Below are 11,401 nucleotides of genomic sequence, written 5' to 3'. Positions count from 1 at the left end.
GTACTAAATACAGAATAAATAAAGAGGAACATGTTAAAGAACAGAAGAGGAGGCATATTCTTGAGGTTTCGCTTCATTGCATACAATGTTGGTTGCCCACTCATGATGAATCACAGCGCCCAAAGAAATGCAATTCCATGTTGTCTCTCTATATGTGGCAATTTGGAAAACTAGTCATTAGGATCATATTCTGAACAAGAGTCAACAGGTGGGGAGCGTATGAGTTTCGTTGCATCCATAATGGCACCCAATGCCTTGGTGCCAATTTTTGAGTCATTGCAGTGTTTAGCTTCAAGAGTGGACTGCTGCTAGTGCGACACAAAGCAGCTACACAGATCATAGTGTAGATATAATGGCAAAACCTTAAGCATCAGAGTAAAATTAGCAAAGTGGAACTTGCTGGAATATATGCGCTAGTTTGCCGGTACGGCTAGAAAGGCTTCGGATACTAGGTCTCTTCAAATGAAGGTGTGGTACTATTAATATCAGTGTAACTCTCAAAGGCGACACAGCTCCCCGCATTTCCTTGCTGTTCTTATAGGATTCAAGTGGACAGGCCACTACAAATCCTATTCCTATGTTTACAAGATCCTACGAATCAAAGAGGCTCAAAGTGTCCATCACAACCGACCGTATAGACCTCTACACTGCAAATGTCCCTGCTCATCTTCAGTACAAGGAACATACTGTACTACTATCAAACTCCCTCCGTTCCAAAATATAAGTCTTGATAGCGATTTCCACTATGGATCACATATAGATGTATCCAGATAGATTTTAGAGTGTAGATTCACTCATTTTGCTCCATATGTAGTCCATGGTGGAATCTATACAAAGACTTGTATTTAGGAACGGAGAGAGTACATATTAAAGAAGAACGGAAGAGGAACATGGTAAAGAAGAGCAAGCAGATTTTGGATAATAAAATGTCGGTTGCGCAGTGCCCACACATGATGAACCAGAGCGCATTAAGAATGCAACTCCCAGCTGTCTCTCGACCATTTCAGGCGGTTGGATGAAGATCCTACGTCTCCTAACCCATCTTCTTCCTCGTCTCTGATTCTTCCCATACAGAACACCGCATGGGCCGCCGGCCGGACCACCAGCACCCACCACCCGTGTTCCTCCACCACCCCACCCCCACCCCCGCCCCAACCCCCACCCGCGTCGAGTTTTCTTCGTTCGACGAGGCCCCACAACCACCCGAGTCCCTTCGTTTGCACCGGCGAGCTCTGAAAAATTTAGTCTACTGTGATTTAACTAGTGTGGAATATAAAAGGGGAAAACCATAAGCATTGGGAGTATAGTGTTGAGCGTGCCATGGCGGATCTGAAGGTGCAAACCGGACAAAGGCAACCTCGCAACCAAGACAAGAAATCAGAGTAAAGCAGTGGCGATCTATTTTCTTGCTGCGATAAATAAGTTGAGCAGATACGAAAGAGTACCGCCTCTGGTGCGGCGCTGTGTACGCATCTGCTGATAATTTGACAGTGCTGCGGTAGTGATGGCTGTCGGCGGCGTGGAACCAGATCTAGGAGGGTAGATGGTGGCGGCGGGGCACGGTGGACGAGATGGTTGTAGGAGCGGTGCCGGCAAGGTGGACGACGGCGGGGATGAAGCGAGAGGACGGGATGCAAGGATCCCGGTCCAAAGCCGTGGATGAGAGAGGTCGATCTCTTGTAATGGACGGCGGCATCGGCGTATCAGCTCCGACATGGTGGAGGAGGAAGTCGGTGGATAGGGTGGCGGGCGGCGGCGGACGGAGGAGGGTGGGGTGGAGAGGGTGTTTTGGCGCCCATAGAGTACGAATGGGGAAAAGGGAGGTAGAGAGGAAGGGGGAAACATGTATTCAGGGTGCGCTTGTCTCAAATGCGAGGAAATTTACAAACTTAGACCCCGTTTCAAATTTCTATACATCATAGCAACATTAGTCGGTTGGGGATAGGATGGTAATCTCGCATACACCGAATATTTGCCGACGAGAGTTTGTTTTTGGCGCCCACCGTGTATATGAATATGAATTGGGGAGGGAGTCGATTTCGGCCGAGGACACACTGTGTTTTGGCGCCCACCGTGTATGAATCCGGGTGAGAGGCGGTTACGTCACATTTGGGTGAAATTACAAACCTACCCCTATCGAAATCTATAAAAATCCAGCAGATAGGCTTTGCATGGGAGGGATAGGCAGTAGTAATTTCCATCTCACAGATTTTGGTTTCGGACGGTTACTGCGACTTTCCCCGCTTCGTTCAAATTTTGCACAGTGCATGTTTACGCTCGTGCCAACTCAATTCGAATCCCGTTTGTATTCTATTTTTTTCGGGCGGGATCCATTTTCATTTGGAATTACATTCTATATACATCATTGTTTTATATATACTTTCAAAAGCACAACACCATTTATACATAAATATGGTTTACAAATGGCATGATCTCAGATTCATAAGGTTGTATCCATCAATTTGGATTTTCAAATATTTGAAACCACTTTATGTTGAAATCCAAAGTATGCATTCCTCGCTAACTGTCTCCAATTAATGTGTGTTCCATGCGGGTTTTTTTACTTCTCAAACATGTATAATGTGTTTCACACACGCAACATATAGTGTAATCCCGTTTAGACATTAATTGCATATAAACCATGCATTTTTTGTAATTAAAGAATCTATGGATCACCAATATTGATAAACTATATAACATTACATGTACGCCCAAATTCAAATGAATATGCATGTCTGATACACCAATTTGCGTTATGATATTATCGATGTCGTGATCTCCAGTTTAAATATTTGAATCCCCTTTAATCCAGATATTCGTCTCATATAGCTATCACTCATGCTTATATAGGACTATCTCTCTGGACCTATACGCGTTCAACGTCTCTCATGTATCTCTCGTGCTACCTGTATGTCGACAATGATCTTTTATCTTCGTAACACACTGACGGTACTCTCTCCCTCGACCTTCATCACTCTATCTCTCTAAGTATATCTCGCTCCCTGCTATATGTCTCTAACTATGATTCTCCATGTGGAATCTCTTTCTCTCACACAAACACAAAATTTTGTCTCCCGGTGTCGTGGATTTGTCACGGCAGATGTCCTCATGAAAGGACTTAGTCGTGGAGCCATTGCTACAGGTTAACTTGAAGGGGTTAAAGCGGACACAAAGACACAAGGGTTTATACTAGTTCGGCCCCTTCAATGAAGGTAAAAGCCTACGTCTAGTTGTGATGGAATTGATGTGGTTTCGATGGCTAGGGAGCAAACAAGCTTCGCCTAGGCTCGAGTTGTTGTTGTCTGTCCTTGAACCGCCGCCGGTCGTCCCCTTATATACACGGGTGACGCCCGTCGGTCCACAGAGTCCCACACCGGTTCATACTCGCATCCCGGTTGGTCTCTCTCTATTCCTAACTTACAATACAAGTTTACATACCAAGCCGGTTTACGGCTACAGGTTCTAAACCGACTACAGGCCTTGGGCCTTCATCTGCTTAATCACCTTTACGGTACTAATGAAGTTAACCCGGCCCAGGTAGGCCGGTTCACGCCCAGTGGTAATATCCCCAACATTAGGCCCCAGATTGATTTGAACTGGTTCATGTCAATCCTTCACAAAAATCTTTGTCTTCAACATCTTCTGGTAATTGGTAAACCGCCATGTCGTCATCATCTCTGGTTACTGTAAACCGGCATGACGTCATCCTGAAGTTAACATTTATGACGCCTTCTTTTATTAATAGATCTGCGATACCCAAGGCAGCAGCTCTACTTCCGAATCTTGCGGCTCCTGGATTCGCGCGCCTGACATATGTCCTTTGCCTTATAAATAGGACCGAAGGGTCATTTCCTTTTCCCCTTCGTCTCTTTCCCTTCGTCTTCCTCGTGTCGTCAGCCTCGGAGCTCCGCCGCCGCCATTGACCTCTGCACCGTCCTGGGCCGCTGCATCAACCTGAACGCACCAGAGCACTGCGGTAGCCTTCCGCGTCTTCTTCAACTCAGGTAAGCCTTCTGTTCTTCTTATCATAGATCTACTCTAGGGTTTCATGTTCTTACCGTGTTCATCACTTGTTCCTACTCGCACCTAGATTTCTGAACATATCTGTGAAACCTTACTCTGACCAGCAGTAGCTTCTTAGCACCCGCCTGTAGTTTCACGCTCAAGTCCATAGATCTCATCTACATACCTGCCCATTGATTCACTTCCGTTCTGCTTTAATCTTCTGAATATTTCTGTTTTTCTGAACTTGCTTCAGATCCATTACTACAATAGGACCTTGTGAAACCTGTTTCTGCATACTTAGCCATCCGCAGCCTCAATTGCTTTCAATGTTTAGATCAGGCGGTTTAACTTAGTATAGAAAAAGTTAATAAACCGGTATACACCATTAGTCCCCTTGTTGAACCGCCGGACTTCTGTAGCCATATGATGCCACTGCATAAAAGTCCGGTTTAATGGTACTGCCTCCGGTTTAACATTGTTCATACCAGCGCATTCTTGAACCGGAATCACTTATTTCTTGTAGATCTCATCATGGACAAACAAGTATATGAGTGCAACTGGGTTCCTTCTCGCGTCACAGAAACTCAGCTGGACGATTTAGTTTCGATTGGCGCTTTAGACAGCAAAGAGACTATCCACTGGAGGGTTCCTGGTAATGAATGTCCTCCCACACCACAAGAGGGAGAGGTTGTGATCTTTGCGGATCACTTAGCCCGGGGCTTCAAACCGCCTGGCTCCAAATTTTACCGGGACGTACTAGCCAATTTTCAACTTCGCCCGCAAGATATTGGCCCCAATTCTGTTACCAACCTATGTCACTTCCAAGTGCTCTGTGAGGTGTACCTTCAAGAGAAACCCACAGTTGAATTTTTCAGAGACTGCTTCCACTTAAACCGCCGCACAGAATTCACTGACGGTCCCAATACCGAATTGGGCGGTATGGCAATTCAGAAAAGGAAAGAAATCACTTATCCCCATGCCAAACTACACAGTCATCCCAAGGAATGGAATGCAACATGGTTTTACTGCAAAGATACTTCCCCTGGTGCTGAAAATCCTTTGCCTGGCTTTCGTCCGGAACGGCTCAGCAATACACACCCCTTCCCACAAAGGTTAAGTGCCAAGGAGAGGAGTAAATATGCTCCGCAATTATCCAAGCTCCGAGCCTTCATGGCCAACGGTTTAACAGGAGTTGATCTCGCACGTTGTTGGATATCATGGAGCATACTGCCTCTCAGCCGGCGCTCCGGTTTGATGTGCAAATATACTGGTAGCATTGATGACCCACTCCGACACACCAACATCCAGCTCTCCGATGATGAAGTCACAGAGGCTGTGAAGAAAATGCTGAATGAACCAGAGAATCTCTGCGCTCAAACTGGCCTGGCCCCTTTCTGTGCTACCAACAAACCGCCAGCTGTAAGATTTTAATTGTACTTTTTTACTGAACCTGTTATTGCTATCTCTGTCTGACATCAATTGCTGCTTAACCAGGGTGATAATCCGTTTTGGAGCAAGAAGCTTCCACAAGACAAACCGGAGAAAACAGAACGGCCAACCCGGCTAAAGACCAAGGTTGTCAAGAAGCCTGCTAAGAAGAGGAAAACCACTGCTTCATCTGATCCGGCTGTTGATGATGATGTGGGTAACTCGGACCCTGAGGTAGAACTCGATTCACTAGGCTTACTTTTTACATGCCTTATTGATAATGATACTTGTCAGGACGATGCTGAAGCCAGTAATGCTGATGTCGCTGAGGTAACTATTCTCTCTTCCGATTCAGATCCTTTGCCTTTGCCAAAATTTTGCCACGCAAACCGGAAAGTTAAATTTTCTCATCCTCTTGCTTACTTGGATCCCAAATTTCTTATGAAGACTCAGCAACATGAAGCTCTCCGCACAACCCGGCACAGCGGCCAGGTAGTTACCTCCGCCGGTTTACCAAACAATCCGGTTCGAAAACGCCGCTCCGGGGTCTCCGACCTTTTTATTAATTTACCTCCTAAAGCGGGTTTTATCCGTCAACCTCTTAATCCGTCCGACTCCGATTATCAGGTTGCTTCCCATTCTTCCTCTGGTGAATCATCGGCCACTCAGCTGCCACCACTGAAAACGGTTCTTGGGTAAGCTAGACTGAATATATACTTCCGGTATACCATGTTATAACTTATGCTGTTCCTTGACTCTTTGTTTCTCTTTCAGGGCCAAACCTAAACCAAGCAAGAAAGCCCGCCTGAATAAAGCGGCCGAGGAAGACACTGCCCCTGAACAGGATAAAACACCAGATCTTGAAGCATTCGTTCCTGAGGATATTCCCAATGATCCTCCTTTGCAAGATGATTCCATTATTGATAAAAGGCCTATCGATACCTCTGTTCCTGTTGATCAGCCTGCCAGCTCCATCCGGTTTGATAGATCCTGCAGCCCTTCAAAGCCTGCCGATACACCGACCGCGCCAACACAAACCGACGAGTCCAAGGATGATGATGTTGTAATTACCGGCGTAGGTCACTCTGAACCAGGGAATCCTGTCGCTTTAGCTAAGCATACTGTCAAAGAAGATTTCTCTGCCATGAACAAAGGCAAATGGGATGTTGATCTGGAAACATATGCTGCTCTGAGTGCCCGAGATCTTCATTCTGGTTACTTGAACCGGTTATACACTAGTCGTGACTGTGAAGCTGGCATGGTAAAGATGATGAGAGATAAATTTGAGGTAACTTCCTTATGCTTCTTCTTTCTTTAATTACTGCCACTGTATTAATCCTCCTAGCCCCCAAGGGCCGGTTTGTAATCTTCTTCAAACCGGGACTTGAATATAGTCCTCAATACTTTGAACTCCATCAATGTAGCCCCCAAGGGCCGGTTCAACTTAGTATAGTTAAACCGGGACTCCAATAAAGATTCTAACATTAGAACATAATTGAGCAAATAGCCATTAGCCCCCAAGTGCCAAGTTGAATACCTGTATTGAGCTTGGGACTTTGCGATTTAGTAACAGATGAAAATTGAAGGTGCATTAGCCCCCAAGTATCAAGCATATAACTTGTTATGTGGTTGGTACTTCAAATTCTTGTACCGTTTGTTGAAAGCCAGCACTGTCTTTATGCAGGCTTAAGTGCAGATCAAAGAAGACCGGATTACTGATCTGCAGCAAATTTTGAAAACCCAGCAAGCTGAAACCGACAAGGCAAGGGAAGAATTAACCAGCGCTTTGAGTATCACAGAACAGCTGAAGGAGGGCTTCGAGAAGGAGCGGACTGATTGGGCCACTGAGAAGGCCGATTTAATAAAAAGAGCTGAAAACGCTGAAGCTGCTCTTAAACCAGTGGTAGATGAGCTGACCGCTGTAAAGCGGCAAGTACATTCCATGACCGCTGCTATCTTTGGTAAGTCCCTTTGGATTTCGCGAACAACTCTGGCCTGCTTATAATAAATCCGGTTTGTGATCTTTCTTGTATTGTTACAGGTACACGCATTGGTCACTTAGGGTCAGATGTTCGAAAGAAATTGAAGGCTGCCTACACTTTAATTGAACAACTGTATACCGGAGCGCAACGGATCATCACCACTGCATCGCATAACAATCCGGCACCTTCCTTAATCCAAGACACTCTTAATAGGTTGTCAATGCTTCCTGCCCGGATTGAAGAACTAAAGAAATCTGCTGCTCGAACCGGAGCCATTAATGCCTTGATCCGGGCAAAAGCTTGGGTGCCGGATTTCGATCCTGTTGAAGCAGCTCAAGGCTATCCCAGCTTGAAGGAAGATGGCTCAGAGTTCAATGAAGATGATTTGAGGGCGATAAACCGTGCAGTACGCCCTCTGGCTTGTCAATTGGCTGAAGAGGCAGACTTGTCGCATTATCAAGCTCAGTACAATGACCAGAACAAACGAGTGCCTGCACCAACTCCTGAAGCGGAAAATCTGATTCCTCCCATCCGTAAGCATACTTACGCTCCTGATATTGAACCGTCTTCTCTGATCCATGAAGAAGCTGTCTTTCAAGCTTTAATGGGAATCGACTGGTCCACTGTTGATTTCCAGCCAATGGATAGAGATGAGGAAGCTGAAGCAGCATGGGATGACCCACATCCATCAGACCGGTTTGATGAGCAAGCTTGAACCGGAAGCCGGTTTACATAACTGCTTTATTATGATCCGCCGGAACAACAATGATCTTATTTGGGCACCGCGTTGCCTTGTAATAGGATAGTCAATACTTCTGTCTCGAAATATGCCTTCGTGCATAAATACTTCTGTCTTGAAATCCTTGATTATATTTCCTGCAATCAGAAAATCTTGAACTGCGGTGGCGGTTATACCGCCAACCGGTTTATAACCTTGATATATATATATATATATCAATGTACTCAAAACATATAATCAAATATGTGATACAAAATACCTGCCATCGCTGGGCATGAAGTTGGCTTAGCCAAGCTTGAAACGGAGTATTTATAAACCGTGATCATCAAAGGGGTGAAACAATTCCCTTGTAAATCGTGCTGGGTCATTATGAGCCCCCTGCTACTTCATGATGTTAACAGGAAAGTTAAAACGGGCATATTTCTCCGGAATACCAATGAACCGATTTCCGTCAGCTGAACCGGTAAAAAAGTGTTGTTGGTTCAAAGGAAACACAACAAAAATTGAAGAATAGTCATAAAAGAAATATGGCAGCAAAGGCAATGATAAAAACCGTTTGCAAAACATGCTTTACTGAGTTGATCAGGTGGTGTTACCATGGTCGGACAGGACCAAGCCCCCAATAGGAGTGACAATGGTTCAAGTCAGCCAGGTCCCCAAATGAAACCGTGGCAATTATGCCGATCAAGAGGCGTGGCAATGGTTCGGGTTCGACCAAGCCCCCAAGTGATTTTGTGGCCTTAGGCCGATCAAGAGGCGTGACTGGTTCAGACTTGACCATGTCCCCAAGTGATCTGGTGGCTTTCGCCTATCAAAAGGTGTCGCGTTGGTTCGGACACGACCAAGGCCCCAAGTGATATCATAAAAACTGCTTTGAAAAGCAAATTTCAAGGGGTAAACCGGAGGCCGTTTAAAAATAAAACCTCTCCATGTAACCACGCATGATATGAAAGGACAGAGACCCCGCTTTAGCTAAGGCTCCGGTTTTATTATTTCAATGATAATATATACACTGCCATAATATGTACATAGATAGAGCCAATGGCTCAAGTGTAGTAAGGCCGAAGATGAGCTATATTCCACGGCCTATTGGTCTCCTCCTCTGATGTGCGTGAGTCTTTATGCTCTCGAATATCAATCAGATAGTACGACCCATTGTGCAGATTCTTGCTGACCACGAAAGGTCCCTCCAAGGTGGGGATAACTTGTGCATATCCGTCTGATCTTGGATGAGCCGAAGCACCAAATCTCCTTCTTGAAAAGTTCTGGTTCTGACCCAGCGACTGTGATAGCGACGAAGATCTTGTTGATAAATCGCCGAGCGGGCAGCCGCTATGTCACGCTCCTCATCTAATAGGTCCAAAGCATCTTGCCGTGCTGTCTCATTGTCCGCTTCAACATAAGCCGCCACACGAGGCGAATCGTGCCGGATATCACTAGGGAGAACCGCCTCTGCTTCGTAGACCATAAAAAACGGTGTGTATCCTGTGGATCGGTTGGGCCTAGTGTTGATACTCCATAGTACAGATGGTAGTTCTTAAACCCAACATCCCGGTGTTCTTTGCAGTGGAACCATAAGCCGGGGTTTGATGCCTCGCAAGATCTCTTGATTAGCTCGTTCTGCCTACCCATTGGACTGGGGGTGAGCCACTGATGATACGTCCAGTCTGATGTGCTCACGTTCACAGAATTCCTTCATAGCACCCTTGGATAAATTGGTACCATTGTCAGTAATGATACTGTGTGGAAAGCCAAACCGGAAAATCACTTTTTTAATGAACTGAACCGCTGTAGCTGCATCACACTTGCTGACAGGCTCCGCTTCAACCCACTTGGTAAACTTGTCAACTGCCACCAAAAGGTGGGTTTTCTTATCCTTGGACCTTTTAAAAGGTCCGACCATATCCAGCCCCCACGTCGCAAACGGCCAAGTAATTGGAATCATCCTCAATTCTTGAGCCGGCACATGAGCACGCCTTGAAAATTTCTGACAGCCATCACACCGTTTAACCAAGTCCTCCGCATCAGCATGAGCCGTCAACCAGTAAAACCCGTGACGAAATGCCTTAGCCACCAGAGACTTTGAACCGGCGTGGTGACCACAATCCCCTTCATGGATTTCTCATAAAATTTCACAACCTTCCTCAGGAGAGACGCAGCGTTGAAACGCCCCTGATACACTGCAATGATGCAATTCGCCATTGATAATTGTCATAGATTTGGATCGCCAGACTATCTGCCTGGCTAGAGTCTCGTCCTCTGGCAACTCTCCCCGGTTCATGTACACAAGATAGGGAACTGTCCAATCCGGTATAACATGCAGGGCTGCCACCAATTGAGCCTCCGGATCAGGAATAGCCAAATCCGCTTCACCTAGGAGCTTGACTGACGGATTGTGCAACACATCAAGAAAAACATTAGGCGGGACCGGTTTACGCTGAGAGCCCAACCGGCTTAAAGCGTCCGCCGCTTCATTTTTTCGACGATCCACGTGATCCACCTGATAACCCTTGAAGTGACCTGCAACAATATCCACCTCACGATGATATGCAGCCATGAGTGGGTCTTTAGAATCCCAAGTGCTAGACACATGTTGAGCTACAAGGTCCGAGTCACCGAAGCACTTAACCCGACTTAGATTCATCTCCTTAGCCATCCAGAGACCATGAAGCAAGGCTTCATACTCAGCTGCATTATTAGTACAAGGGAACATTAAGCGGAGAACATAACAAAACTTATCACCTCGTGGGGAAGTTAACACGACTCCAGCCCCCCAGCCTTCCAATTGCCTGGATCCATCAAAATGGATAGTCCAATATGTGTGATCCGGTTTCTCCTCCGGTGCTTGCAACTCGGTCCAATCATTGATGAAATCAACAAGTGCTTGAGACTTCACCGCCGTCCGGGGTACGTACTTCAATCCGTGCGGCCCAAGTTCTATAGCCCACTTGGCAATCCGGCCGGTCGCCTCCCGGTTCTGTATGATATCGCCCAAGGGAGCTGAACTGACCACTGTGATAGGGTGCCCTTGGAAATATTGCTTCAGCTTTCGGCTTGCCATGAAAACTCCATATACCAGCTTCTGCCAATGCGGATACCTTTGCTTGGATTCAATAAGCACCTCGCTGATATAGTAAACCAGCCGCTGAACCGGATATTCCTTGCCTGCCTCCTTGCGTTCTACCACGATAGCCACGCTAACTGCACGAGCATTGGCCGCTACATATAATAATAACGGCTCCTTGTC

This window comes from Triticum dicoccoides, chromosome 1B, assembly GCF_002162155.2.
Source record: "Triticum dicoccoides isolate Atlit2015 ecotype Zavitan chromosome 1B, WEW_v2.0, whole genome shotgun sequence".
NCBI classification, from domain to species: Eukaryota; Viridiplantae; Streptophyta; class Magnoliopsida; order Poales; family Poaceae; genus Triticum; species Triticum dicoccoides.
Note: the sequence above shows the minus strand (reverse complement) of the source record.